Source organism: Staurois parvus, unplaced genomic scaffold (genome assembly GCF_062004578.1).
Source record: "Staurois parvus isolate SC_StPar_1 unplaced genomic scaffold, SC_StPar_1.0 ptg001130l, whole genome shotgun sequence".
NCBI lineage: Eukaryota > Metazoa > Chordata > Amphibia > Anura > Ranidae > Staurois > Staurois parvus.
Window position 1 is genome coordinate 2,016,726 of NW_028318926.1, and position 25,589 is coordinate 2,042,314.

The following is a 25,589-nucleotide window of genomic DNA, read 5'->3' on the forward strand; positions in this document are numbered from 1 at the left end:
ACAGGCTCCGGCCTCATGCTTTAACTCGCTCAAGGAGTACAGCATTATCCAGGGACAAGGTTCAGGCATTTCAAACACCGATTCACAAACAATCAACTCTTGCACACACAGCATTGCTAAGTAGCTGGCTACCATTCGAACACCCTCAAATGGCAAGATAACTGGCAGCATTTTGAAGAATGCTAAAGAATTTCTCAACGAGGAATGTAGACTGAAGTCGGAGACAGAAGAAACAAGCATGTCCCATGATGTCATAGGCCTTTTCACTTGGATACGCTTTGCGGAGGCTATTGACATTGTGGGAAACATCTGAAATAAGGGAAGACTCTTGACAGCCAAAAAGAACTAAAGCTTGACCAAGTGCATTCATTGCTGGCCCTTTGACTCAAGCAAGCCCATTTCAAGTACCCCAATGACTTTTACAGACAGAAACACGCCGCTGCCATGGGATCACTTGTATTTCCCATTGTAGCTAACCTGTGCATGGAGCAGCTGGACAAGAGAGACTTGAATTGTTCCATGGGGAAAAGACCAAGTCGTTTGTTAAGGCATGTGGATTATACTTGGCTGGAGAGTAGAGCATCAGAAACACAAGCTTTTAGTGAACGCATCAAGTCAGCGGACCAATACATCAAGTGTACACGGGAAGAGGCACTGAATAGCAAATGACCCCTTTTGGACGGCGTCTTACAAGGCAAGGAAGGGGCTGACTTGGGCAGGGAGGTCTCCAGGATACCTACCCACACAGACCGCTATCTGCCTTTTGACTCACACCACCCACTGGAACACAAGCTGGGGGTTCTTAGGACTCTGCAATATATCCGGCTGACATGGTAGCAACAAAAAGAGTCTAAAGACAAAAGAACACAGATGTAACGCCACCCTTGCCAGGGACGCTGGCATGTTTGCCCCGGTTTCCCTTTACTTCGCCCCGCAGCCAGGCACAGTGTATTTCTTCAGCCACATACACACACGCGCAAACGCTCCTTGTCTTCAATGACCGCACTTGGGGATGTTTGTTTTTGGAGTTTTCTTGTAGAGCTGGGGATAGGGATGGGGAATTGTAGTGGGATACTGCAAAATTAGAACTTTTCACACTGAGGACATCTAGCTGATCTCTTAGTTAAGCGGTATTGACGTCCTGACCGGTTTCAGGCCCTCAGGTCGACCCACCTGGGGCCGCATAGCAGCCTGCTCCAGGCGAGGCAGCCTGCCTCCAGCCCAACTGTTCGGCCCTCTCCCAGGAAAGACGCTGAGCCCATGTGCTGGCAGAACATACATGCCACTCCCAGCATGCGACTGGAATGCCCCCCCTTGCAAATGGCCAGGGCTGTATCCATATTCATGCTGTTCGTTTGCCTAGCCCCCACCCATGTTCTGGAAAGCTCTCACAGCTTCCCGAAGGCGGGAAGAACTCTGACAAACTCAAACAACATCAGAGAATCATCAGCAGACCTGAGTAATCCATCGCAGCACTCTGTTAAGCAGAATACCACACTGAATTTACCTGACAGCCTCTCTGGTAAGCAGAGGCCAACTATACAAATCCTAGCACATGACTAGGAGGGTGCTACCGGGACATCTCAGGAGGGCTTTGAAAGCTTGTGGCTACCCAGACTGGGTCTTGGTTAAAACCTCCGCAAGCTCAGGAAAACAAACTGGGGAGAAGCAGAACACTTGGAGAAATATAGTCATCCCGTATGGAACTGGAGTGTCGGAAAAACTCAGAAGGATCTTTAAGAAACATTGCATCCCTGTGTAGTTCAAGGCCAGCAATACACTGGGACACAAGCTTGTCCAGCCACACTATCTGTCTTCCACATTATTAACACCTCTCTCCAGGCGATTTGACAACAATTGACGCCTTTAGCCAGGTCAATCTAGGCACTATTAGCTATGCAGGCTTCCTGACACCCAACAAGGGGATGATGTAACTTGAAAAAGGGCGCCTCCACAATTCTCACACCTCCCCTCCTGTTCCTGGACAATCAACATCTACACATTCCATGGTAATTGGACTAAGGCCTCTTCAGGTGTGAATAGAAATGCTGGGGTTTGTTCCTGAGAGTCAGCGGAAGCGAAGAAGTGGCTTGACTAAACTAGGAAAGATCTTCAACATTCCAGAACAAGAGCAATTGAATGCGACATATTACTAGTCCGTTTTCAAGGAATGTGGTGAGCGAAGGCTCAATTGGCAGCCGTGTGAGGCGAGCCAAAGGAGATGCTTTGTCTTCCTAGGTGGGTGTCAGACTTGGCAGCGGTCCCGGCTAAGGTAATGAGAAAACGTGAGCGTCCCTGGGTGGGCTCGAACCACCAACCTTTCGGCTAACAGCCGAACGCGCTAACCGATTGCACCACAGAGACCACACATGGAGCGTGCTTGAACTGGCCCGAAGGAGAAATGAAAGATCAACTCAAGGTGCCTAAAAAGCTTCCCAATTGCACATTTGTAGAGATGAGGGATTGCCTTCTTTCTAAAAGGGAGAGACGCGGGCTAAAAAGCCCTTCCTTCGAGCCGGAATTGAACCAGCGACCTAAGGATTGCTACTTCATCTACTACAGTCCTCCGCTCTACCAGCTGAGCTATCGAAGGGAACTCAGATGGGTGTGGTAACACATGAGCCCTTGAATGCAAAGCCAGTGCTGAACACTTTGCATTTGACCTTCTAGGTTGAGGTATTGCTTGATGCCGCCTCGGCCGATAAGGGCAGATGCCTAGGCAGACGTTATGTGGGAGGCTACGGCTTGACGTATTGCAAAGAGAGAAAAGGGTTTGTAAAGAGCCAGCGCATTTTGTTGTGATCCTCCAAAGTCCCGGCAAAAATGGTGATGTACCCTGTGCCTTGACAGCAAGTGAGCAGAATAGTACTTGGAAGCACATTGAGTTTAGCCAAAGGAATTGTGGCGAAAGCTAGGAAAGAGTGGTCAGAGCCTGCTAGCTGCAAGAGGCCTCAAAGCAGCAGAGTGTGGTAGCCCGGCTAGCTCAGTCGGTAGAGCATGAGACTCTTAATCTCAGGGTCGTGGGTTCGAGCCCCACGTTGGGCGTGCCCTTTTTTTTGGCCGAGTCAAAGGCCTTTGCAAAAGGTGTCAGTATCTCCAGTTCCTTCAAGCGCACTGCACAATCACACCTTTACCATATCTACTGGCTTGGCTTCCTTTCTCTCCACCAATGGGGAAATATTTCTAGCTCATCTTCCTAGAGGTCACTTGGTACGCCAGCAAATAGACCTTGCGCAGCAGGGGGTCTGTGGAGTCAATGTCATGGATGGCCTTAGTTCTACACAGCCAGCAGCATGCTTGCTGCACAGCCTTGCGTTGGTGGTATAGTGGTGAGCATAGCTGCCTTCCAAGCAGTTGACCCGGGTTCGATTCCCGGCCAACGCAGTCTTCTTCTTCTTTGCGCCCTTGACAAAAGAGCACAGGGCCAAAGCTCCTTCAACAAAGCTCCTAAGATGTCTTGCCTTAGTGACAACAGTGCAAATATTCCGCCGCATCCCAACAGGCTCCGGCCTCATGCTTTAACTCGCTCAAGGAGTACAGCATTATCCAGGGACAAGGTTCAGGCATTTCAAACACCGATTCACAAACAATCAACTCTGGCACACACAGCATTGCTAAGTAGCTGGCTACCATTCGAACACCCTCAAATGGCAAGATAACTGGCAGCATTTTGAAGAATGCTAAAGAATTTCTCAACGAGGAATGTAGACTGAAGTCGGAGACAGAAGAAACAAGCATGTCCCATGATGTCATAGGCCTTTTCACTTGGATACGCTTTGCGGAGGCTATTGACATTGTGGGAAACATCTGAAATAAGGGAAGACTCTTGACAGCCAAAAAGAACTAAAGCTTGACCAAGTGCATTCATTGCTGGCCCTTTGACTCAAGCAAGCCCATTTCAAGTACCCCAATGACTTTTACAGACAGAAACACGCCGCTGCCATGGGATCACTTGTATTTCCCATTGTAGCTAACCTGTGCATGGAGCAGCTGGACAAGAGAGACTTGAATTGTTCCATGGGGAAAAGACCAAGTCGTTTGTTAAGGCATGTGGATAATACTTGGCTGGAGAGTAGAGCATCAGAAACACAAGCTTTTAGTGAACGCATCAAGTCAGCGGACCAATACATCAAGTGTACACGGGAAGAGGCACTGAATAGCAAATGACCCCTTTTGGACGGCGTCTTACAAGGCAAGGAAGGGGCTGACTTGGGCAGGGAGGTCTCCAGGATACCTACCCACACAGACCGCTATCTGCCTTTTGACTCAGAAGGATCTTTAAGAAACATTGCATCCCTGTGTAGTTCAAGGCCAGCAATACACTGGGACACAAGCTTGTCCAGCCACACTATCTGTCTTCCACATTATTAACACCTCTCTCCAGGCGATTTGACAACAATTGACGCCTTTAGCCAGGTCAATCTAGGCACTATTAGCTATGCAGGCTTCCTGACACCCAACAAGGGGATGATGTAACTTGAAAAAGGGCGCCTCCACAATTCTCACACCTCCCCTCCTGTTCCTGGACAATCAACATCTACACATTCCATGGTAATTGGACTAAGGCCTCTTCAGGTGTGAATAGAAATGCTGGGGTTTGTTCCTGAGAGTCAGCGGAAGCGAAGAAGTGGCTTGACTAAACTAGGAAAGATCTTCAACATTCCAGAACAAGAGCAATTGAATGCGACATATTACTAGTCCGTTTTCAAGGAATGTGGTGAGCGAAGGCTCAATTGGCAGCCGTGTGAGGCGAGCCAAAGGAGATGCTTTGTCTTCCTAGGTGGGTGTCAGACTTGGCAGCGGTCCCGGCTAAGGTAATGAGAAAACGTGAGCGTCCCTGGGTGGGCTCGAACCACCAACCTTTCGGTTAACATCCGAATGCGCTAACCGATTGCGCCACAGAGACCACACATGGAGCGTGTTTGAACTGGCCCGAAGGAGAAATGAAAGATCAACTCAAGGTGCCTAAAAAGCTTCCCAATTGCACATTTGTAGAGATGAGGGATTGCCTTCTTTCTAAAAGGGAGAGACGCGGGCTAAAAAGCCCTTCCTTCGAGCTGGAATTGAACCAGCGACCTAAGGATTGCTACTTCATCTACTACAGTCCTCCGCTCTACCAGCTGAGCTATCGAAGGGAACTCAGATGGGTGTGGTAACACATGAGCCCTTGAATGCAAAGCCAGTGCTGAACACTTTGCATTTGACCTTCTAGGTTGAGGTATTGCTTGATGCCGCATCGGCCGATGAGGGCAGATGCCTAGGCAGACGTTATGTGGGAGGCTACGGCTTGACGTATTGCAAAGAGAGAAAAGGGTTTGTAAAGAGCCAGCGCATTTTGTTGTGATCCTCCAAAGTCCCGGCAAAAATGGTGATGTACCCTGTGCCTTGACAGCAAGTGAGCAGAATAGTGCTTGGAAGCACATTGAGTTTAGCCAAAGGAATTGTGGCGAAAGCTAGGAAAGAGTGGTCAGAGCCTGCTAGCTGCAAGAGGCCTCAAAGTAGCAGAGTGTGGTAGCCCGGCTAGCTCAGTCGGTAGAGCATGAGACTCTTAATCTCAGGGTCGTGGGTTCGAGCCCCACGTTGGGCGTGCCTTTTTTTGGCCGAGTCAAAGGCCTTTGCAAAAGGTGTCAGTATCTCCAGTTCCTTCAAGCGCACTGCACAATCACACCTTTACCATATCTACTGGCTTGGCTTCCTTTCTCTCCACCAATGGGGAAATATTTCTAGCTCATCTTCCTAGAGGTGACTTGGTACGCCAGCAAATGGACCTTGCGCAGCAGGGGGTCTGTGGAGTCAATGTCATGGATGGCCTTAGTTCTACACAGCCAGCAGCATGCTTGCTGCACAGCCTTGCGTTGGTGGTATAGTGGTGAGCATAGCTGCTTTCCAAGCAGTTGACCCGGGTTCAATTCCCGGCCAACGCAGTCTTCTTCTTCTTTGCGCCCTTGACAAAAGAGCACAGGGCCAAAGCTCCTTCAACAAAGCTCCTAAGATGTCTTGCCTTAGTGACAACAGTGCAAATATTCCGCCGCATCCCAACAGGCTCCGGCCTCATGCTTTAACTCGCTCAAGGAGTACAGCATTATCCAGGGACAAGGTTCAGGCATTTCAAACACCGATTCACAAACAATCAACTCTGGCACACACAGCATTGCTAAGTAGCTGGCTACCATTCCAACACCCTCAAATGGCAAGATAACTGGCAGCATTTTGAAGAATGCTAAAGAATTTCTCAACGAGGAATGTAGACTGAAGTCGGAGACAGAAGAAACAAGCATGTCCCATGATGTCATAGGCCTTTTCACTTGGATACGCTTTGCGGAGGCTATTGACATTGTGGGAAACATCTGAAATAAGGGAAGACTCTTGACAGCCAAAAAGAACTAAAGCTTGACCAAGTGCATTCATTGCTGGCCCTTTGACTCAAGCAAGCCCATTTCAAGTACCCCAATGACTTTTACAGACAGAAACACGCCGCTGCCATGGGATCACTTGTATTTCCCATTGTAGCTAACCTGTGCATGGAGCAGCTGGACAAGAGAGACTTGAATTGTTCCATGGGGAAAAGACCAAGTCGTTTGTTAAGGCATGTGGATTATACTTGGCTGGAGAGTAGAGCATCAGAAACACAAGCTTTTAGTGAACGCATCAAGTCAGCGGACCAATACATCAAGTGTACACGGGAAGAGGCACTGAATAGCAAATGACCCCTTTTGGACGGCGTCTTACAAGGCAAGGAAGGGGCTGACTTGGGCAGGGAGGTCTCCAGGATACCTACCCACACAGACCGCTATCTGCCTTTTGACTCAGAAGGATCTTTAAGAAACATTGCATCCCTGTGTAGTTCAAGGCCAGCAATACACTGGGACACAAGCTTGTCCAGCCACACTATCTGTCTTCCACATTATTAACACCTCTCTCCAGGCGATTTGACAACAATTGACGCCTTTAGCCAGGTCAATCTAGGCACTATTAGCTATGCAGGCTTCCTGACACCCAACAAGGGGATGATGTAACTTGAAAAAGGGCGCCTCCACAATTCTCACACCTCCCCTCCTGTTCCTGGACAATCAACATCTACACATTCCATGGTAATTGGACTAAGGCCTCTTCAGGTGTGAATAGAAATGCTGGGGTTTGTTCCTGAGAGTCAGCGGAAGCGAAGAAGTGGCTTGACTAAACTAGGAAAGATCTTCAACATTCCAGAACAAGAGCAATTGAATGCGACATATTACTAGTCCGTTTTCAAGGAATGTGGTGAGCGAAGGCTCAATTGGCAGCCGTGTGAGGCGAGCCAAAGGAGATGCTTTGTCTTCCTAGGTGGGTGTCAGACTTGGCAGCGGTCCCGGCTAAGGTAATGAGAAAACGTGAGCGTCCCTGGGTGGGCTCGAACCACCAACCTTTTGGTTAACAGCCGAACGCGCTAACCGATTGCGCCACAGAGACCACACATGGAGCGTGCTTGAACTGGCCCGAAGGAGAAATGAAAGATCAACTCAAGGTGCCTAAAAAGCTTCCCAATTGCACATTTGTAGAGATGAGGGATTGCCTTCTTTCTAAAAGGGAGAGACGCGGGCTAAAAAGCCCTTCCTTCGAGCCGGAATTGAACCAGCGACCTAAGGATTGCTACTTCATCTACTACAGTCCTCCGCTCTACCAGCTGAGCTATCGAAGGGAACTCAGATGGGTGTGGTAACACATGAGCCCTTGAATGCAAAGCCAGTGCTGAACACTTTGCATTTGACCTTCTAGGTTGAGGTATTGCTTGATGCCGCCTCGGCCGATAAGGGCAGATGCCTAGGCAGACGTTATGTGGGAGGCTACGGCTTGACGTATTGCAAAGAGAGAAAAGGGTTTGTAAAGAGCCAGCGCATTTTGTTGTGATCCTCCAAAGTCCCGGCAAAAATGGTGATGTACCCTGTGCCTTGACAGCAAGTGAGCAGAATAGTACTTGGAAGCACATTGAGTTTAGCCAAAGGAATTGTGGCGAAAGCTAGGAAAGAGTGGTCAGAGCCTGCTAGCTGCAAGAGGCCTCAAAGCAGCAGAGTGTGGTAGCCCGGCTAGCTCAGTCGGTAGAGCATGAGACTCTTAATCTCAGGGTCGTGGGTTCGAGCCCCACGTTGGGCGTGCCTTTTTTTGGCCGAGTCAAAGGCCTTTGCAAAAGGTGTCAGTATCTCCAGTTCCTTCAAGCGCACTGCACAATCACACCTTTACCATATCTACTGGCTTGGCTTCCTTTCTCTCCACCAATGGGGAAATATTTCTAGCTCATCTTCCTAGAGGTGACTTGGTACGCCAGCAAATGGACCTTGCGCAGCAGGGGGTCTGTGGAGTCAATGTCATGGATGGCCTTAGTTCTACACAGCCAGCAGCATGCTTGCTGCACAGCCTTGCGTTGGTGGTATAGTGGTGAGCATAGCTGCCTTCCAAGCAGTTGACCCGGGTTCGATTCCCGGCCAACGCAGTCTTCTTCTTCTTTGCGCCCTTGACAAAAGAGCACAGGGCCAAAGCTCCTTCAACAAAGCTCCTAAGATGTCTTGCCTTAGTGACAACAGTGCAAATATTCCGCCGCATCCCAACAGGCTCCGGCCTCATGCTTTAACTCGCTCAAGGAGTACAGCATTATCCAGGGACAAGGTTCAGGCATTTCAAACACCGATTCACAAACAATCAACTCTGGCACACACAGCATTGCTAAGTAGCTGGCTACCATTCCAACACCCTCAAATGGCAAGATAACTGGCAGCATTTTGAAGAATGCTAAAGAATTTCTCAACGAGGAATGTAGACTGAAGTCGGAGACAGAAGAAACAAGCATGTCCCATGATGTCATAGGCCTTTTCACTTGGATACGCTTTGCGGAGGCTATTGACATTGTGGGAAACATCTGAAATAAGGGAAGACTCTTGACAGCCAAAAAGAACTAAAGCTTGACCAAGTGCATTCATTGCTGGCCCTTTGACTCAAGCAAGCCCATTTCAAGTACCCCAATGACTTTTACAGACAGAAACACGCCGCTGCCATGGGATCACTTGTATTTCCCATTGTAGCTAACCTGTGCATGGAGCAGCTGGACAAGAGAGACTTGAATTGTTCCATGGGGAAAAGACCAAGTCGTTTGTTAAGGCATGTGGATAATACTTGGCTGGAGAGTAGAGCATCAGAAACACAAGCTTTTAGTGAACGCATCAAGTCAGCGGACCAATACATCAAGTGTACACGGGAAGAGGCACTGAATAGCAAATGACCCCTTTTGGACGGCGTCTTACAAGGCAAGGAAGGGGCTGACTTGGGCAGGGAGGTCTCCAGGATACCTACCCACACAGACCGCTATCTGCCTTTTGACTCAGAAGGATCTTTAAGAAACATTGCATCCCTGTGTAGTTCAAGGCCAGCAATACACTGGGACACAAGCTTGTCCAGCCACACTATCTGTCTTCCACATTATTAACACCTCTCTCCAGGCGATTTGACAACAATTGACGCCTTTAGCCAGGTCAATCTAGGCACTATTAGCTATGCAGGCTTCCTGACACCCAACAAGGGGATGATGTAACTTGAAAAAGGGCGCCTCCACAATTCTCACACCTCCCCTCCTGTTCCTGGACAATCAACATCTACACATTCCATGGTAATTGGACTAAGGCCTCTTCAGGTGTGAATAGAAATGCTGGGGTTTGTTCCTGAGAGTCAGCGGAAGCGAAGAAGTGGCTTGACTAAACTAGGAAATATCTTCAACATTCCAGAACAAGAGCAATTGAATGCGACATATTACTAGTCCGTTTTCAAGGAATGTGGTGAGCGAAGGCTCAATTGGCAGCCGTGTGAGGCGCGCCAAAGGAGATGCTTTGTCTTCCTAGGTGGGTGTCAGACTTGGCAGCGGTCCCGGCTAAGGTAATGAGAAAACGTGAGCGTCCCTGGGTGGGCTCGAACCACCAACCTTTCGGTTAACAGCCGAACGCGCTAACCGATTGCGCCACAGAGACCACACATGGAGCGTGCTTGAACTGGCCCGAAGGAGAAATGAAAGATCAACTCAAGGTGCCTAAAAAGCTTCCCAATTGCACATTTGTAGAGATGAGGGATTGTCTTCTTTCTAAAAGGGAGAGACGCGGGCTAAAAAGCCCTTCCTTCGAGCCGGAATTGAACCAGCGACCTAAGGATTGCTACTTCATCTACTACAGTCCTCCGCTCTACCAGCTGAGCTATCGAAGGGAACTCAGATGGGTGTGGTAACACATGAGCCCTTGAATGCAAAGCCAGTGCTGAACACTTTGCATTTGACCTTCTAGGTTGAGGTATTGCTTGATGCCGCATCGGCCGATAAGGGCAGATGCCTAGGCAGACGTTATGTGGGAGGCTACGGCTTGACGTATTGCAAAGAGAGAAAAGGGTTTGTAAAGAGCCAGCGCATTTTGTTGTGATCCTCCAAAGTCCCGGCAAAAATGGTGATGTACCCTGTGCCTTGACAGCAAGTGAGCAGAATAGTGCTTGGAAGCACATTGAGTTTAGCCAAAGGAATTGTGGCGAAAGCTAGGAAAGAGTGGTCAGAGCCTGCTAGCTGCAAGAGGCCTCAAAGTAGCAGAGTGTGGTAGCCCGGCTAGCTCAGTCGGTAGAGCATGAGACTCTTAATCTCAGGGTCGTGGGTTCGAGCCCCACGTTGGGCGTGCCTTTTTTTGGCCGAGTCAAAGGCCTTTGCAAAAGGTGTCAGTATCTCCAGTTCCTTCAAGCGCACTGCACAATCACACCTTTACCATATCTACTGGCTTGGCTTCCTTTCTCTCCACCAATGGGGAAATATTTCTAGCTCATCTTCCTAGAGGTGACTTGGTATGCCAGCAAATGGACCTTGCGCAGCAGGGGGTCTGTGGAGTCAATGTCATGGATGGCCTTAGTTCTACACAGCCAGCAGCATGCTTGCTGCACAGCCTTGCGTTGGTGGTATAGTGGTGAGCATAGCTGCTTTCCAAGCAGTTGACCCGGGTTCAATTCCCGGCCAACGCAGTCTTCTTCTTCTTTGCGCCCTTGACAAAAGAGCACAGGGCCAAAGCTCCTTCAACAAAGCTCCTAAGATGTCTTGCCTTAGTGACAACAGTGCAAATATTCCGCCGCATCCCAACAGGCTCCGGCCTCATGCTTTAACTCGCTCAAGGAGTACAGCATTATCCAGGGACAAGGTTCAGGCATTTCAAACACCGATTCACAAACAATCAACTCTGGCACACACAGCATTGCTAAGTAGCTGGCTACCATTCCAACACCCTCAAATGGCAAGATAACTGGCAGCATTTTGAAGAATGCTAAAGAATTTCTCAACGAGGAATGTAGACTGAAGTCGGAGACAGAAGAAACAAGCATGTCCCATGATGTCATAGGCCTTTTCACTTGGATACGCTTTGCGGAGGCTATTGACATTGTGGGAAACATCTGAAATAAGGGAAGACTCTTGACAGCCAAAAAGAACTAAAGCTTGACCAAGTGCATTCATTGCTGGCCCTTTGACTCAAGCAAGCCCATTTCAAGTACCCCAATGACTTTTACAGACAGAAACACGCCGCTGCCATGGGATCACTTGTATTTCCCATTGTAGCTAACCTGTGCATGGAGCAGCTGGACAAGAGAGACTTGAATTGTTCCATGGGGAAAAGACCAAGTCGTTTGTTAAGGCATGTGGATTATACTTGGCTGGAGAGTAGAGCATCAGAAACACAAGCTTTTAGTGAACGCATCAAGTCAGCGGACCAATACATCAAGTGTACACGGGAAGAGGCACTGAATAGCAAATGACCCCTTTTGGACGGCGTCTTACAAGGCAAGGAAGGGGCTGACTTGGGCAGGGAGGTCTCCAGGATACCTACCCACACAGACCGCTATCTGCCTTTTGACTCAGAAGGATCTTTAAGAAACATTGCATCCCTGTGTAGTTCAAGGCCAGCAATACACTGGGACACAAGCTTGTCCAGCCACACTATCTGTCTTCCACATTATTAACACCTCTCTCCAGGCGATTTGACAACAATTGACGCCTTTAGCCAGGTCAATCTAGGCACTATTAGCTATGCAGGCTTCCTGACACCCAACAAGGGGATGATGTAACTTGAAAAAGGGCGCCTCCACAATTCTCACACCTCCCCTCCTGTTCCTGGACAATCAACATCTACACATTCCATGGTAATTGGACTAAGGCCTCTTCAGGTGTGAATAGAAATGCTGGGGTTTGTTCCTGAGAGTCAGCGGAAGCGAAGAAGTGGCTTGACTAAACTAGGAAAGATCTTCAACATTCCAGAACAAGAGCAATTGAATGCGACATATTACTAGTCCGTTTTCAAGGAATGTGGTGAGCGAAGGCTCAATTGGCAGCCGTGTGAGGCGAGCCAAAGGAGATGCTTTGTCTTCCTAGGTGGGTGTCAGACTTGGCAGCGGTCCCGGCTAAGGTAATGAGAAAACGTGAGCGTCCCTGGGTGGGCTCGAACCACCAACCTTTCGGTTAACAGCCGAACGCGCTAACCGATTGCGCCACAGAGACCACACATGGAGTGTGCTTGAACTGGCCCGAAGGAGAAATGAAAGATCAACTCAAGGTGCCTAAAAAGCTTCCCAATTGCACATTTGTAGAGATGAGGGATTGCCTTCTTTCTAAAAGGGAGAGACGCGGGCTAAAAAGCCCTTCCTTCGAGCCGGAATTGAACCAGCGACCTAAGGATTGCTACTTCATCTACTACAGTACTCCGCTCTACCAGCTGAGCTATCGAAGGGAACTCAGATGGGTGTGGTAACACATGAGCCCTTGAATGCAAAGCCAGTGCTGAACACTTTGCATTTGACCTTCTAGGTTGAGGTATTGCTTGATGCCGCCTCGGCCGATAAGGGCAGATGCCTAGGCAGACGTTATGTGGGAGGCTACGGCTTGACGTATTGCAAAGAGAGAAAAGGGTTTGTAAAGAGCCAGCGCATTTTGTTGTGATCCTCCAAAGTCCCGGCAAAAATGGTGATGTACCCTGTGCCTTGACAGCAAGTGAGCAGAATAGTGCTTGGAAGCACATTGAGTTTAGCCAAAGGAATTGTGGCGAAAGCTAGGAAAGAGTGGTCAGAGCCTGCTAGCTGCAAGAGGCCTCAAAGTAGCAGAGTGCGGTAGCCCGGCTAGCTCAGTCGGTAGAGCATGAGACTCTTAATCTCAGGGTCGTGGGTTCGAGCCCCACGTTGGACGTGCCTTTTTTTGGCCGAGTCAAAGGCCTTTGCAAAAGGTGTCAGTATCTCCAGTTCCTTCAAGCGCACTGCACAATCACACCTTTACCATATCTACTGGCTTGGCTTCCTTTCTCTCCACCAATGGGGAAATATTTCTAGCTCATCTTCCTAGAGGTGACTTGGTACGCCAGCAAATGGACCTTGCGCAGCAGGGGGTCTGTGGAGTCAATGTCATGGATGGCCTTAGTTCTACACAGCCAGCAGCATGCTTGCTGCACAGCCTTGCGTTGGTGGTATAGTGGTGAGCATAGCTGCTTTCCAAGCAGTTGACCCGGGTTCAATTCCCGGCCAACGCAGTCTTCTTCTTCTTTGCGCCCTTGACAAAAGAGCACAGGGCCAAAGCTCCTTCAACAAAGCTCCTAAGATGTCTTGCCTTAGTGACAACAGTGCAAATATTCCGCCGCATCCCAACAGGCTCCGGCCTCATGCTTTAACTCGCTCAAGGAGTACAGCATTATCCAGGGACAAGGTTCAGGCATTTCAAACACCGATTCACAAACAATCAACTCTTGCACACACAGCATTGCTAAGTAGCTGGCTACCATTCGAACACCCTCAAATGGCAAGATAACTGGCAGCATTTTGAAGAATGCTAAAGAATTTCTCAACGAGGAATGTAGACTGAAGTCGGAGACAGAAGAAACAAGCATGTCCCATGATGTCATAGGCCTTTTCACTTGGATACGCTTTGCGGAGGCTATTGACATTGTGGGAAACATCTGAAATAAGGGAAGACTCTTGACAGCCAAAAAGAACTAAAGCTTGACCAAGTGCATTCATTGCTGGCCCTTTGACTCAAGCAAGCCCATTTCAAGTACCCCAATGACTTTTACAGACAGAAACACGCCGCTGCCATGGGATCACTTGTATTTCCCATTGTAGCTAACCTGTGCATGGAGCAGCTGGACAAGAGAGACTTGAATTGTTCCATGGGGAAAAGACCAAGTCGTTTGTTAAGGCATGTGGATTATACTTGGCTGGAGAGTAGAGCATCAGAAACACAAGCTTTTAGTGAACGCATCAAGTCAGCGGACCAATACATCAAGTGTACACGGGAAGAGGCACTGAATAGCAAATGACCCCTTTTGGACGGCGTCTTACAAGGCAAGGAAGGGGCTGACTTGGGCAGGGAGGTCTCCAGGATACCTACCCACACAGACCGCTATCTGCCTTTTGACTCACACCACCCACTGGAACACAAGCTGGGGGTTCTTAGGACTCTGCAATATATCCGGCTGACATGGTAGCAACAAAAAGAGTCTAAAGACAAAAGAACACAGATGTAACGCCACCCTTGCCAGGGACGCTGGCATGTTTGCCCCGGTTTCCCTTTACTTCGCCCCGCAGCCAGGCACAGTGTATTTCTTCAGCCACATACACACACGCGCAAACGCTCCTTGTCTTCAATGACCGCACTTGGGGATGTTTGTTTTTGGAGTTTTCTTGTAGAGCTGGGGATAGGGATGGGGAATTGTAGTGGGATACTGCAAAATTAGAACTTTTCACACTGAGGACATCTAGCTGATCTCTTAGTTAAGCGGTATTGACGTCCTGACCGGTTTCAGGCCCTCAGGTCGACCCACCTGGGGCCGCATAGCAGCCTGCTCCAGGCGAGGCAGCCTGCCTCCAGCCCAACTGTTCGGCCCTCTCCCAGGAAAGACGCTGAGCCCATGTGCTGGCAGAACATACATGCCACTCCCAGCATGCGACTGGAATGCCCCCCCTTGCAAATGGCCAGGGCTGTATCCATATTCATGCTGTTCGTTTGCCTAGCCCCCACCCATGTTCTGGAAAGCTCTCACAGCTTCCCGAAGGCGGGAAGAACTCTGACAAACTCAAACAACATCAGAGAATCATCAGCAGACCTGAGTAATCCATCGCAGCACTCTGTTAAGCAGAATACCACACTGAATTTACCTGACAGCCTCTCTGGTAAGCAGAGGCCAACTATACAAATCCTAGCACATGACTAGGAGGGTGCTACCGGGACATCTCAGGAGGGCTTTGAAAGCTTGTGGCTACCCAGACTGGGTCTTGGTTAAAACCTCCGCAAGCTCAGGAAAACAAACTGGGGAGAAGCAGAACACTTGGAGAAATATAGTCATCCCGTATGGAACTGGAGTGTCGGAAAAACTCAGAAGGATCTTTAAGAAACATTGCATCCCTGTGTAGTTCAAGGCCAGCAATACACTGGGACACAAGCTTGTCCAGCCACACTATCTGTCTTCCACATTATTAACACCTCTCTCCAGGCGATTTGACAACAATTGACGCCTTTAGCCAGGTCAATCTAGGCACTATTAGCTATGCAGGCTTCCTGACACCCAACAAGGGGATGATGTAACTTGAAAAAGGGCGCCTCCACAATTCTCACACCTCCCCTCCTGTTCCTGGACAATCAACATCTACACATTCCATGGTAATTGGACTAAGGCCTCTTCAGGTGTGAATAGAAATGCTGGGGTTTGTTCCTGAGAGTCAGCGGAAGCGAAGAAGTGGCTTGACTAAACTAGGAAAGATCTTCAACATTCCAGAACAAGAGCAATTGAATGCGACATATTACTAGTCCGTTTTCAAGGAATGTGGTGAGCGAAGGCTCAATTGGCAGCCGTGTGAGGCGAGCCAAAGGAGATGCTTTGTCTTCCTAGGTGGGTGTCAGACTTGGCAGCGGTCCCGGCTAAGGTAATGAGAAAACGTGAGCGTCCCTGGGTGGGCTCGAACCACCAACCTTTCGGTTAACAGCCAAACGCGCTAACCGATTGCGCCACAGAGACCACACATGGAGCGTGCTTGAACTGGCCCGAAGGAGAAATGAAAGATCAACTCAAGGTGCCTAAAAAGCTTCCCAATTGCACATTTGTAGAGATGAGGGATTGCCTTCTTTCTAAAAGGGAGAGACGTGGGCTAAAAAGCCCTTCCTTCGAGCCGGAATTGAACCAGCGACCTAAGGATTGCTACTTCATCTACTACAGTCCTCCGCTCTACCAGCTGAGCTATCGAAGGGAACTCAGATGGGTGTGGTAACACATGAGCCCTTGAATGCAAAGCCAGTGCTGAACACTTTGCATTTGACCTTCTAGGTTGAGGTATTGCTTGATGCCGCCTCGGCCGATAAGGGCAGATGCCTAGGCAGACGTTATGTGGGAGGCTACGGCTTGACGTATTGCAAAGAGAGAAAAGGGTTTGTAAAGAGCCAGCGCATTTTGTTGTGATCCTCCAAAGTCCCGGCAAAAATGGTGATGTACCCTGTGCCTTGACAGCAAGTGAGCAGAATAGTACTTGGAAGCACATTGAGTTTAGCCAAAGGAATTGTGGCGAAAGCTAGGAAAGAGTGGTCAGAGCCTGCTAGCTGCAAGAGGCCTCAAAGCAGCAAAGTGTGGTAGCCCGGCTAGCTCAGTCGGTAGAGCATGAGACTCTTAATCTCAGGGTCGTGGGTTCGAGCCCCACGTTGGGCGTGCCTTTTTTTGGCCGAGTCAAAGGCCTTTGCAAAAGGTGTCAGTATCTCCAGTTCCTTCAAGCGCACTGCACAATCACACCTTTACCATATCTACTGGCTTGGCTTCCTTTCTCTCCACCAATGGGGAAATATTTCTAGCTCATCTTCCTAGAGGTGACTTGGTACGCCAGCAAATGGACCTTGCGCAGCAGGGGGTCTGTGGAGTCAATGTCATGGATGGCCTTAGTTCTACACAGCCAGCAGCATGCTTGCTGCACAGCCTTGCGTTGGTGGTATAGTGGTGAGCATAGCTGCCTTCCAAGCAGTTGACCCGGGTTCGATTCCCGGCCAACGCAGTCTTCTTCTTCTTTGCGCCCTTGACAAAAGAGCACAGGGCCAAAGCTCCTTCAACAAAGCTCCTAAGATGTCTTGCCTTAGTGACAACAGTGCAAATATTCCGCCGCATCCCAACAGGCTCCGGCCTCATGCTTTAACTCGCTCAAGGAGTACAGCATTATCCAGGGACAAGGTTCAGGCATTTCAAACACCGATTCACAAACAATCAACTCTGGCACACACAGCATTGCTAAGTAGCTGGCTACCATTCCAACACCCTCAAATGGCAAGATAACTGGCAGCATTTTGAAGAATGCTAAAGAATTTCTCAACGAGGAATGTAGACTGAAGTCGGAGACAGAAGAAACAAGCATGTCCCATGATGTCATAGGCCTTTTCACTTGGATACGCTTTGCGGAGGCTATTGACATTGTGGGAAACATCTGAAATAAGGGAAGACTCTTGACAGCCAAAAAGAACTAAAGCTTGACCAAGTGCATTCATTGCTGGCCCTTTGACTCAAGCAAGCCCATTTCAAGTACCCCAATGACTTTTACAGACAGAAACACGCCGCTGCCATGGGATCACTTGTATTTCCCATTGTAGCTAACCTGTGCATGGAGCAGCTGGACAAGAGAGACTTGAATTGTTCCATGGGGAAAAGACCAAGTCGTTTGTTAAGGCATGTGGATTATACTTGGCTGGAGAGTAGAGCATCAGAAACACAAGCTTTTAGTGAACGCATCAAGTCAGCGGACCAATACATCAAGTGTACACGGGAAGAGGCACTGAATAGCAAATGACCCCTTTTGGACGGCGTCTTACAAGGCAAGGAAGGGGCTGACTTGGGCAGGGAGGTCTCCAGGATACCTACCCACACAGACCGCTATCTGCCTTTTGACTCACACCACCCACTGGAACACAAGCTGGGGGTTCTTAGGACTCTGCAATATATCCGGCTGACATGGTAGCAACAAAAAGAGTCTAAAGACAAAAGAACACAGATGTAACGCCACCCTTGCCAGGGACGCTGGCATGTTTGCCCCGGTTTCCCTTTACTTCGCCCCGCAGCCAGGCACAGTGTATTTCTTCAGCCACATACACACACGCGCAAACGCTCCTTGTCTTCAATGACCGCACTTGGGGATGTTTGTTTTTGGAGTTTTCTTGTAGAGCTGGGGATAGGGATGGGGAATTGTAGTGGGATACTGCAAAATTAGAACTTTTCACACTGAGGACATCTAGCTGATCTCTTAGTTAAGCGGTATTGACGTCCTGACCGGTTTCAGGCCCTCAGGTCGACCCACCTGGGGCCGCATAGCAGCCTGCTCCAGGCGAGGCAGCCTGCCTCCAGCCCAACTGTTCGGCCCTCTCCCAGGAAAGACGCTGAGCCCATGTGCTGGCAGAACATACATGCCACTCCCAGCATGCGACTGGAATGCCCCCCCTTGCAAATGGCCAGGGCTGTATCCATATTCATGCTGTTCGTTTGCCTAGCCCCCACCCATGTTCTGGAAAGCTCTCACAGCTTCCCGAAGGCGGGAAGAACTCTGACAAACTCAAACAACATCAGAGAATCATCAGCAGACCTGAGTAATCCATCGCAGCACTCTGTTAAGCACAATACCACACTGAATTTACCTGACAGCCTTTCTGGTAAGCAGAGGCCAACTATACAAATCCTAGCACATGACTAGGAGGGTGCTACCGGGACATCTCAGGAGGGCTTTGAAAGCTTGTGGCTACCCAGACTGGGTCTTGGTTAAAACCTCCGCAAGCTCAGGAAAACAAACTGGGGAGAAGCAGAACACTTGGAGAAATATAGTCATCCCGTATGGAACTGGAGTGTCGGAAAAACTCAGAAGGATCTTTAAGAAACATTGCATCCCTGTGTAGTTCAAGGCCAGCAATACACTGGGACACAAGCTTGTCCAGCCACACTATCTGTCTTCCACATTATTAACACCTCTCTCCAGGCGATTTGACAACAATTGACGCCTTTAGCCAGGTCAATCTAGGCACTATTAGCTATGCAGGCTTCCTGACACCCAACAAGGGGATGATGTAACTTGAAAAAGGGCGCCTCCACAATTCTCACACCTCCCCTCCTGTTCCTGGACAATCAACATCTACACATTCCATGGTAATTGGACTAAGGCCTCTTCAGGTGTGAATAGAAATGCTGGGGTTTGTTCCTGAGAGTCAGCGGAAGCGAAGAAGTGGCTTGACTAAACTAGGAAAGATCTTCAACATTCCAGAACAAGAGCAATTGAATGCGACATATTACTAGTCCGTTTTCAAGGAATGTGGTGAGCGAAGGCTCAATTGGCAGCCGTGTGAGGCGAGCCAAAGGAGATGCTTTGTCTTCCTAGGTGGGTGTCAGACTTGGCAGCGGTCCCGGCTAAGGTAATGAGAAAACGTGAGCGTCCCTGGGTGGGCTCGAACCACCAACCTTTCGGTTAACAGCCGAACGCGCTAACCGATTGCGCCACAGAGACCACACATGGAGCGTGCTTGAACTGGCCCGAAGGAGAAATGAAAGATCAACTCAAGGTGCCTAAAAAGCTTCCCAATTGCACATTTGTAGAGATGAGGGATTGCCTTCTTTCTAAAAGGGAGAGACGCGGGCTAAAAAGGCCATCCTTCGAGCCAGAATTGAACCAGCGACCTAAGGATTGCTACTTCATCTACTACAGTCCTCCGCTCTACCAGCTGAGCTATCGAAGGGAACTCAGATGGGTGTGGTAACACATGAGCCCTTGAATGCAAAGCCAGTGCTGAACACTTTGCATTTGACCTTCTAGGTTGAGGTATTGCTTGATGCCGCCTCGGCCGATAAGGGCAGATGCCTAGGCAGACGTTATGTGGGAGGCTACGGCTTGACGTATTGCAAAGAGAGAAAAGGGTTTGTAAAGAGCCAGCGCATTTTGTTGTGATCCTCCAAAGTCCCGGCAAAAATGGTGATGTACCCTGTGCCTTGACAGCAAGTGAGCAGAATAGTACTTGGAAGCACATTGAGTTTAGCCAAAGGAATTGTGGCGAAAGCTAGGAAAGAGTGGTCAGAGCCTGCTAGCTGCAAGAGGCCTCAAAGCAGCAAAGTGTGGTAGCCCGGCTAGCTCAGTCGGTAGAGCATGAGACTCTTAATCTCAGGGTCGTGGGTTCGAGCCCCACGTTGGGCGTGCCTTTTTTTGGCCGAGTCAAAGGCCTTTGCAAAAGGTGTCAGTATCTCCAGTTCCTTCAAGCGCACTGCACAATCACACCTTTACCATATCTACTGGCTTGGCTTCCTTTCTCTCCACCAATGGGGAAATATTTCTAGCTCATCTTCCTAGAGGTGACTTGGTACGCCAGCAAATGGACCTTGCGCAGCAGGGGGTCTGTGGAGTCAATGTCATGGATGGCCTTAGTTCTACACAGCCAGCAGCATGCTTGCTGCACAGCCTTGCGTTGGTGGTATAGTGGTGAGCATAGCTGCCTTCCAAGCAGTTGACCCGGGTTCGATTCCCGGCCAACTCAGTCTTCTTCTTCTTTGCGCCCTTGACAAAAGAGCACAGGGCCAAAGCTCCTTCAACAAAGCTCCTAAGATGTCTTGCCTTAGTGACAACAGTGCAAATATTCCGCCGCATCCCAACAGGCTCCGGCCTCATGCTTTAACTCGCTCAAGGAGTACAGCATTATCCAGGGACAAGGTTCAGGCATTTCAAACACCGATTCACAAACAATCAACTCTGGCACACACAGCATTGCTAAGTAGCTGGCTACCATTCCAACACCCTCAAATGGCAAGATAACTGGCAGCATTTTGAAGAATGCTAAAGAATTTCTCAACGAGGAATGTAGACTGAAGTCGGAGACAGAAGAAACAAGCATGTCCCATGATGTCATAGGCCTTTTCACTTGGATACGCTTTGCGGAGGCTATTGACATTGTGGGAAACATCTGAAATAAGGGAAGACTCTTGACAGCCAAAAAGAACTAAAGCTTGACCAAGTGCATTCATTGCTGGCCCTTTGACTCAAGCAAGCCCATTTCAAGTACCCCAATGACTTTTACAGACAGAAACACGCCGCTGCCATGGGATCACTTGTATTTCCCATTGTAGCTAACCTGTGCATGGAGCAGCTGGACAAGAGAGACTTGAATTGTTCCATGGGGAAAAGACCAAGTCGTTTGTTAAGGCATGTGGATTACACTTGGCTGGAGAGTAGAGCATCAGAAACACAAGCTTTTAGTGAACGCATCAAGTCAGCGGACCAATACATCAAGTGTACACGGGAAGAGGCACTGAATAGCAAATGACCCCTTTTGGACGGCGTCTTACAAGGCAAGGAAGGGGCTGACTTGGGCAGGGAGGTCTCCAGGATACCTACCCACACAGACCGCTATCTGCCTTTTGACTCACACCACCCACTGGAACACAAGCTGGGGGTTCTTAGGACTCTGCAATATATCCGGCTGACATGGTAGCAACAAAAAGAGTCTAAAGACAAAAGAACACAGATGTAACGCCACCCTTGCCAGGGACGCTGGCATGTTTGCCCCGGTTTCCCTTTACTTCGCCCCGCAGCCAGGCACAGTGTATTTCTTCAGCCACATACACACACGCGCAAACGCTCCTTGTCTTCAATGACCGCACTTGGGGATGTTTGTTTTTGGAGTTTTCTTGTAGAGCTGGGGATAGGGATGGGGAATTGTAGTGGGATACTGCAAAATTAGAACTTTTCACACTGAGGACATCTAGCTGATCTCTTAGTTAAGCGGTATTGACGTCCTGACCGGTTTCAGGCCCTCAGGTCGACCCACCTGGGGCCGCATAGCAGCCTGCTCCAGGCGAGGCAGCCTGCCTCCAGCCCAACTGTTCGGCCCTCTCCCAGGAAAGACGCTGAGCCCATGTGCTGGCAGAACATACATGCCACTCCCAGCATGCGACTGGAATGCCCCCCCTTGCAAATGGCCAGGGCTGTATCCATATTCATGCTGTTCGTTTGCCTAGCCCCCACCCATGTTCTGGAAAGCTCTCACAGCTTCCCGAAGGCGGGAAGAACTCTGACAAACTCAAACAACATCAGAGAATCATCAGCAGACCTGACTAATCCATCGCAGCACTCTGTTAAGCACAATACCACACTGAATTTACCTGACAGCCTCTCTGGTAAGCAGAGGCCAACTATACAAATCCTAGCACATGACTAGGAGGGTGCTACCGGGACATCTCAGGAGGGCTTTGAAAGCTTGTGGCTACCCAGACTGGGTCTTGGTTAAAACCTCCGCAAGCTCAGGAAAACAAACTGGGGAGAAGCAGAACACTTGGAGAAATATAGTCATCCCGTATGGAACTGGAGTGTCGGAAAAACTCAGAAGGATCTTTAAGAAACATTGCATCCCTGTGTAGTTCAAGGCCAGCAATACACTGGGACACAAGCTTGTCCAGCCACACTATCTGTCTTCCACATTATTAACACCTCTCTCCAGGCGATTTGACAACAATTGACGCCTTTAGCCAGGTCAATCTAGGCACTATTAGCTATGCAGGCTTCCTGACACCCAACAAGGGGATGATGTAACTTGAAAAAGGGCGCCTCCACAATTCTCACACCTCCCCTCCTGTTCCTGGACAATCAACATCTACACATTCCATGGTAATTGGACTAAGGCCTCTTCAGGTGTGAATAGAAATGCTGGGGTTTGTTCCTGAGAGTCAGCGGAAGCGAAGAAGTGGCTTGACTAAACTAGGAAAGATCTTCAACATTCCAGAACAAGAGCAATTGAATGCGACATATTACTAGTCCGTTTTCAAGGAATGTGGTGAGCGAAGGCTCAATTGGCAGCCGTGTGAGGCGAGCCAAAGGAGATGCTTTGTCTTCCTAGGTGGGTGTCAGACTTGGCAGCGGTCCCGGCTAAGGTAATGAGAAAACGTGAGCGTCCCTGGGTGGGCTCGAACCACCAACCTTTCGGTTAACAGCCAAACGCGCTAACCGATTGCGCCACAGAGACCACACATGGAGCGTGCTTGAACTGGCCCGAAGGAGAAATGAAAGATCAACTCAAGGTGCCTAAAAAGCTTCCCAATTGCACATTTGTAGAGATGAGGGATTGCCTTCTTTCTAAAAGGGAGAGACGCGGGCTAAAAAGCCCTTCCTTCGAGCCGGAATTGAACCAGCGACCTAAGGATTGCTACTTCATCTACTACAGTCCTCCGCTCTACCAGCTGAGCTATCGAAGGGAACTCAGATGGGTGTGGTAACACATGAGCCCTTGAATGCAAAGCCAGTGCTGAACACTTTGCATTTGACCTTCTAGGTTGAGGTATTGCTTGATGCCGCCTCGGCCGATAAGGGCAGATGCCTAGGCAGACGTTATGTGGGAGGCTACGGCTTGACGTATTGCAAAGAGAGAAAAGGGTTTGTAAAGAGCCAGCGCATTTTGTTGTGATCCTCCAAAGTCCCGGCAAAAATGGTGATGTACCCTGTGCCTTGACAGCAAGTGAGCAGAATAGTACTTGGAAGCACATTGAGTTTAGCCAAAGGAATTGTGGCGAAAGCTAGGAAAGAGTGGTCAGAGCCTGCTAGCTGCAAGAGGCCTCAAAGCAGCAAAGTGTGGTAGCCCGGCTAGCTCAGTCGGTAGAGCATGAGACTCTTAATCTCAGGGTCGTGGGTTCGAGCCCCACGTTGGGCGTGCCTTTTTTTGGCCGAGTCAAAGGCCTTTGCAAAAGGTGTCAGTATCTCCAGTTCCTTCAAGCGCACTGCACAATCACACCTTTACCATATCTACTGGCTTGGCTTCCTTTCTCTCCACCAATGGGGAAATATTTCTAGCTCATCTTCCTAGAGGTGACTTGGTACGCCAGCAAATGGACCTTGCGCAGCAGGGGGTCTGTGGAGTCAATGTCATGGATGGCCTTAGTTCTACACAGCCAGCAGCATGCTTGCTGCACAGCCTTGCGTTGGTGGTATAGTGGTGAGCATAGCTGCCTTCCAAGCAGTTGACCCGGGTTCGATTCCCGGCCAACGCAGTCTTCTTCTTCTTTGCGCCCTTGACAAAAGAGCACAGGGCCAAAGCTCCTTCAACAAAGCTCCTAAGATGTCTTGCCTTAGTGACAACAGTGCAAATATTCCGCCGCATCCCAACAGGCTCCTGCCTCATGCTTTAACTCGCTCAAGGAGTACAGCATTATCCAGGGACAAGGTTCAGGCATTTCAAACACCGATTCACAAACAATCAACTCTGGCACACACAGCATTGCTAAGTAGCTGGCTACCATTCCAACACCCTCAAATGGCAAGATAACTGGCAGCATTTTGAAGAATGCTAAAGAATTTCTCAACGAGGAATGTAGACTGAAGTCGGAGACAGAAGAAACAAGCATGTCCCATGATGTCATAGGCCTTTTCACTTGGATACGCTTTGCGGAGGCTATTGACATTGTGGGAAACATCTGAAATAAGGGAAGACTCTTGACAGCCAAAAAGAACTAAAGCTTGACCAAGTGCATTCATTGCTGGCCCTTTGACTCAAGCAAGCCCATTTCAAGTACCCCAATGACTTTTACAGACAGAAACACGCCGCTGCCATGGGATCACTTGTATTTCCCATTGTAGCTAACCTGTGCATGGAGCAGCTGGACAAGAGAGACTTGAATTGTTCCATGGGGAAAAGACCAAGTCGTTTGTTAAGGCATGTGGATTATACTTGGCTGGAGAGTAGAGCATCAGAAACACAAGCTTTTAGTGAACGCATCAAGTCAGCGGACCAATACATCAAGTGTACACGGGAAGAGGCACTGAATAGCAAATGACCCCTTTTGGACGGCGTCTTACAAGGCAAGGAAGGGGCTGACTTGGGCAGGGAGGTCTCCAGGATACCTACCCACACAGACCGCTATCTGCCTTTTGACTCACACCACCCACTGGAACACAAGCTGGGGGTTCTTAGGACTCTGCAATATATCCGGCTGACATGGTAGCAACAAAAAGAGTCTAAAGACAAAAGAACACAGATGTAACGCCACCCTTGCCAGGGACGCTGGCATGTTTGCCCCGGTTTCCCTTTACTTCGCCCCGCAGCCAGGCACAGTGTATTTCTTCAGCCACATACACACACGCGCAAACGCTCCTTGTCTTCAATGACCGCACTTGGGGATGTTTGTTTTTGGAGTTTTCTTGTAGAGCTGGGGATAGGGATGGGGAATTGTAGTGGGATACTGCAAAATTAGAACTTTTCACACTGAGGACATCTAGCTGATCTCTTAGTTAAGCGGTATTGACGTCCTGACCGGTTTCAGGCCCTCAGGTCGACCCACCTGGGGCCGCATAGCAGCCTGCTCCAGGCGAGGCAGCCTGCCTCCAGCCCAACTGTTCGGCCCTCTCCCAGGAAAGACGCTGAGCCCATGTGCTGGCAGAACATACATGCCACTCCCAGCATGCGACTGGAATGCCCCCCCTTGCAAATGGCCAGGGCTGTATCCATATTCATGCTGTTCGTTTGCCTAGCCCCCACCCATGTTCTGGAAAGCTCTCACAGCTTCCCGAAGGCGGGAAGAACTCTGACAAACTCAAACAACATCAGAGAA

At 49.3% G+C, this 25,589-nt stretch overlaps 22 non-coding genes across 22 annotated transcripts; 11 read left to right on the plus strand and 11 right to left on the minus strand.

Annotated features, from left to right (window-relative positions):
• Window positions 1-2,506: 2,506 nt before the first annotated feature.
• Window positions 2,507-2,593, minus strand: TRNAY-GUA (transfer RNA tyrosine (anticodon GUA)). The gene is given in 2 exon segments: window positions 2,507-2,542; window positions 2,557-2,593. It is a non-coding gene; the product is annotated as a tRNA-Tyr (tRNA).
• A 379-nt stretch (window positions 2,594-2,972) lies between these two features.
• On the plus strand, window positions 2,973-3,045 carry TRNAK-CUU (transfer RNA lysine (anticodon CUU)). Its single transcript has one exon. It is a non-coding gene; the product is annotated as a tRNA-Lys (tRNA).
• A 267-nt stretch (window positions 3,046-3,312) lies between these two features.
• TRNAG-UCC (transfer RNA glycine (anticodon UCC)) lies at window positions 3,313-3,384 on the plus strand. The gene has a single exon. It is a non-coding gene; the product is annotated as a tRNA-Gly (tRNA).
• A 1,664-nt stretch (window positions 3,385-5,048) lies between these two features.
• On the minus strand, window positions 5,049-5,135 carry TRNAY-GUA (transfer RNA tyrosine (anticodon GUA)). The gene is given in 2 exon segments: window positions 5,049-5,084; window positions 5,099-5,135. It is a non-coding gene; the product is annotated as a tRNA-Tyr (tRNA).
• Window positions 5,136-5,514: 379 nt separating this feature from the next.
• Window positions 5,515-5,587, plus strand: TRNAK-CUU (transfer RNA lysine (anticodon CUU)). The gene has a single exon. It is a non-coding gene; the product is annotated as a tRNA-Lys (tRNA).
• A 2,001-nt stretch (window positions 5,588-7,588) lies between these two features.
• On the minus strand, window positions 7,589-7,675 carry TRNAY-GUA (transfer RNA tyrosine (anticodon GUA)). Its single transcript is given in 2 exon segments — window positions 7,589-7,624; window positions 7,639-7,675. It is a non-coding gene; the product is annotated as a tRNA-Tyr (tRNA).
• Window positions 7,676-8,054: 379 nt separating this feature from the next.
• Window positions 8,055-8,127, plus strand: TRNAK-CUU (transfer RNA lysine (anticodon CUU)). Its single transcript has one exon. It is a non-coding gene; the product is annotated as a tRNA-Lys (tRNA).
• Window positions 8,128-8,392: 265 nt separating this feature from the next.
• Window positions 8,393-8,464, plus strand: TRNAG-UCC (transfer RNA glycine (anticodon UCC)). The gene has a single exon. It is a non-coding gene; the product is annotated as a tRNA-Gly (tRNA).
• A 1,448-nt stretch (window positions 8,465-9,912) lies between these two features.
• On the minus strand, window positions 9,913-9,986 carry TRNAN-GUU (transfer RNA asparagine (anticodon GUU)). The gene has a single exon. It is a non-coding gene; the product is annotated as a tRNA-Asn (tRNA).
• A 142-nt stretch (window positions 9,987-10,128) lies between these two features.
• On the minus strand, window positions 10,129-10,215 carry TRNAY-GUA (transfer RNA tyrosine (anticodon GUA)). The gene is given in 2 exon segments: window positions 10,129-10,164; window positions 10,179-10,215. It is a non-coding gene; the product is annotated as a tRNA-Tyr (tRNA).
• A 379-nt stretch (window positions 10,216-10,594) lies between these two features.
• On the plus strand, window positions 10,595-10,667 carry TRNAK-CUU (transfer RNA lysine (anticodon CUU)). Its single transcript has one exon. It is a non-coding gene; the product is annotated as a tRNA-Lys (tRNA).
• A 1,785-nt stretch (window positions 10,668-12,452) lies between these two features.
• Window positions 12,453-12,526, minus strand: TRNAN-GUU (transfer RNA asparagine (anticodon GUU)). The gene has a single exon. It is a non-coding gene; the product is annotated as a tRNA-Asn (tRNA).
• A 3,422-nt stretch (window positions 12,527-15,948) lies between these two features.
• On the minus strand, window positions 15,949-16,022 carry TRNAN-GUU (transfer RNA asparagine (anticodon GUU)). Its single transcript has one exon. It is a non-coding gene; the product is annotated as a tRNA-Asn (tRNA).
• A 142-nt stretch (window positions 16,023-16,164) lies between these two features.
• TRNAY-GUA (transfer RNA tyrosine (anticodon GUA)) lies at window positions 16,165-16,251 on the minus strand. The gene is given in 2 exon segments: window positions 16,165-16,200; window positions 16,215-16,251. It is a non-coding gene; the product is annotated as a tRNA-Tyr (tRNA).
• Window positions 16,252-16,630: 379 nt separating this feature from the next.
• TRNAK-CUU (transfer RNA lysine (anticodon CUU)) lies at window positions 16,631-16,703 on the plus strand. The gene has a single exon. It is a non-coding gene; the product is annotated as a tRNA-Lys (tRNA).
• A 265-nt stretch (window positions 16,704-16,968) lies between these two features.
• On the plus strand, window positions 16,969-17,040 carry TRNAG-UCC (transfer RNA glycine (anticodon UCC)). Its single transcript has one exon. It is a non-coding gene; the product is annotated as a tRNA-Gly (tRNA).
• A 2,404-nt stretch (window positions 17,041-19,444) lies between these two features.
• Window positions 19,445-19,518, minus strand: TRNAN-GUU (transfer RNA asparagine (anticodon GUU)). Its single transcript has one exon. It is a non-coding gene; the product is annotated as a tRNA-Asn (tRNA).
• A 608-nt stretch (window positions 19,519-20,126) lies between these two features.
• Window positions 20,127-20,199, plus strand: TRNAK-CUU (transfer RNA lysine (anticodon CUU)). Its single transcript has one exon. It is a non-coding gene; the product is annotated as a tRNA-Lys (tRNA).
• Window positions 20,200-22,940: 2,741 nt separating this feature from the next.
• On the minus strand, window positions 22,941-23,014 carry TRNAN-GUU (transfer RNA asparagine (anticodon GUU)). The gene has a single exon. It is a non-coding gene; the product is annotated as a tRNA-Asn (tRNA).
• Window positions 23,015-23,156: 142 nt separating this feature from the next.
• On the minus strand, window positions 23,157-23,243 carry TRNAY-GUA (transfer RNA tyrosine (anticodon GUA)). The gene is given in 2 exon segments: window positions 23,157-23,192; window positions 23,207-23,243. It is a non-coding gene; the product is annotated as a tRNA-Tyr (tRNA).
• A 379-nt stretch (window positions 23,244-23,622) lies between these two features.
• On the plus strand, window positions 23,623-23,695 carry TRNAK-CUU (transfer RNA lysine (anticodon CUU)). Its single transcript has one exon. It is a non-coding gene; the product is annotated as a tRNA-Lys (tRNA).
• Window positions 23,696-23,960: 265 nt separating this feature from the next.
• TRNAG-UCC (transfer RNA glycine (anticodon UCC)) lies at window positions 23,961-24,032 on the plus strand. Its single transcript has one exon. It is a non-coding gene; the product is annotated as a tRNA-Gly (tRNA).
• The last annotated feature ends 1,557 nt before the right edge of the window (window positions 24,033-25,589 follow it).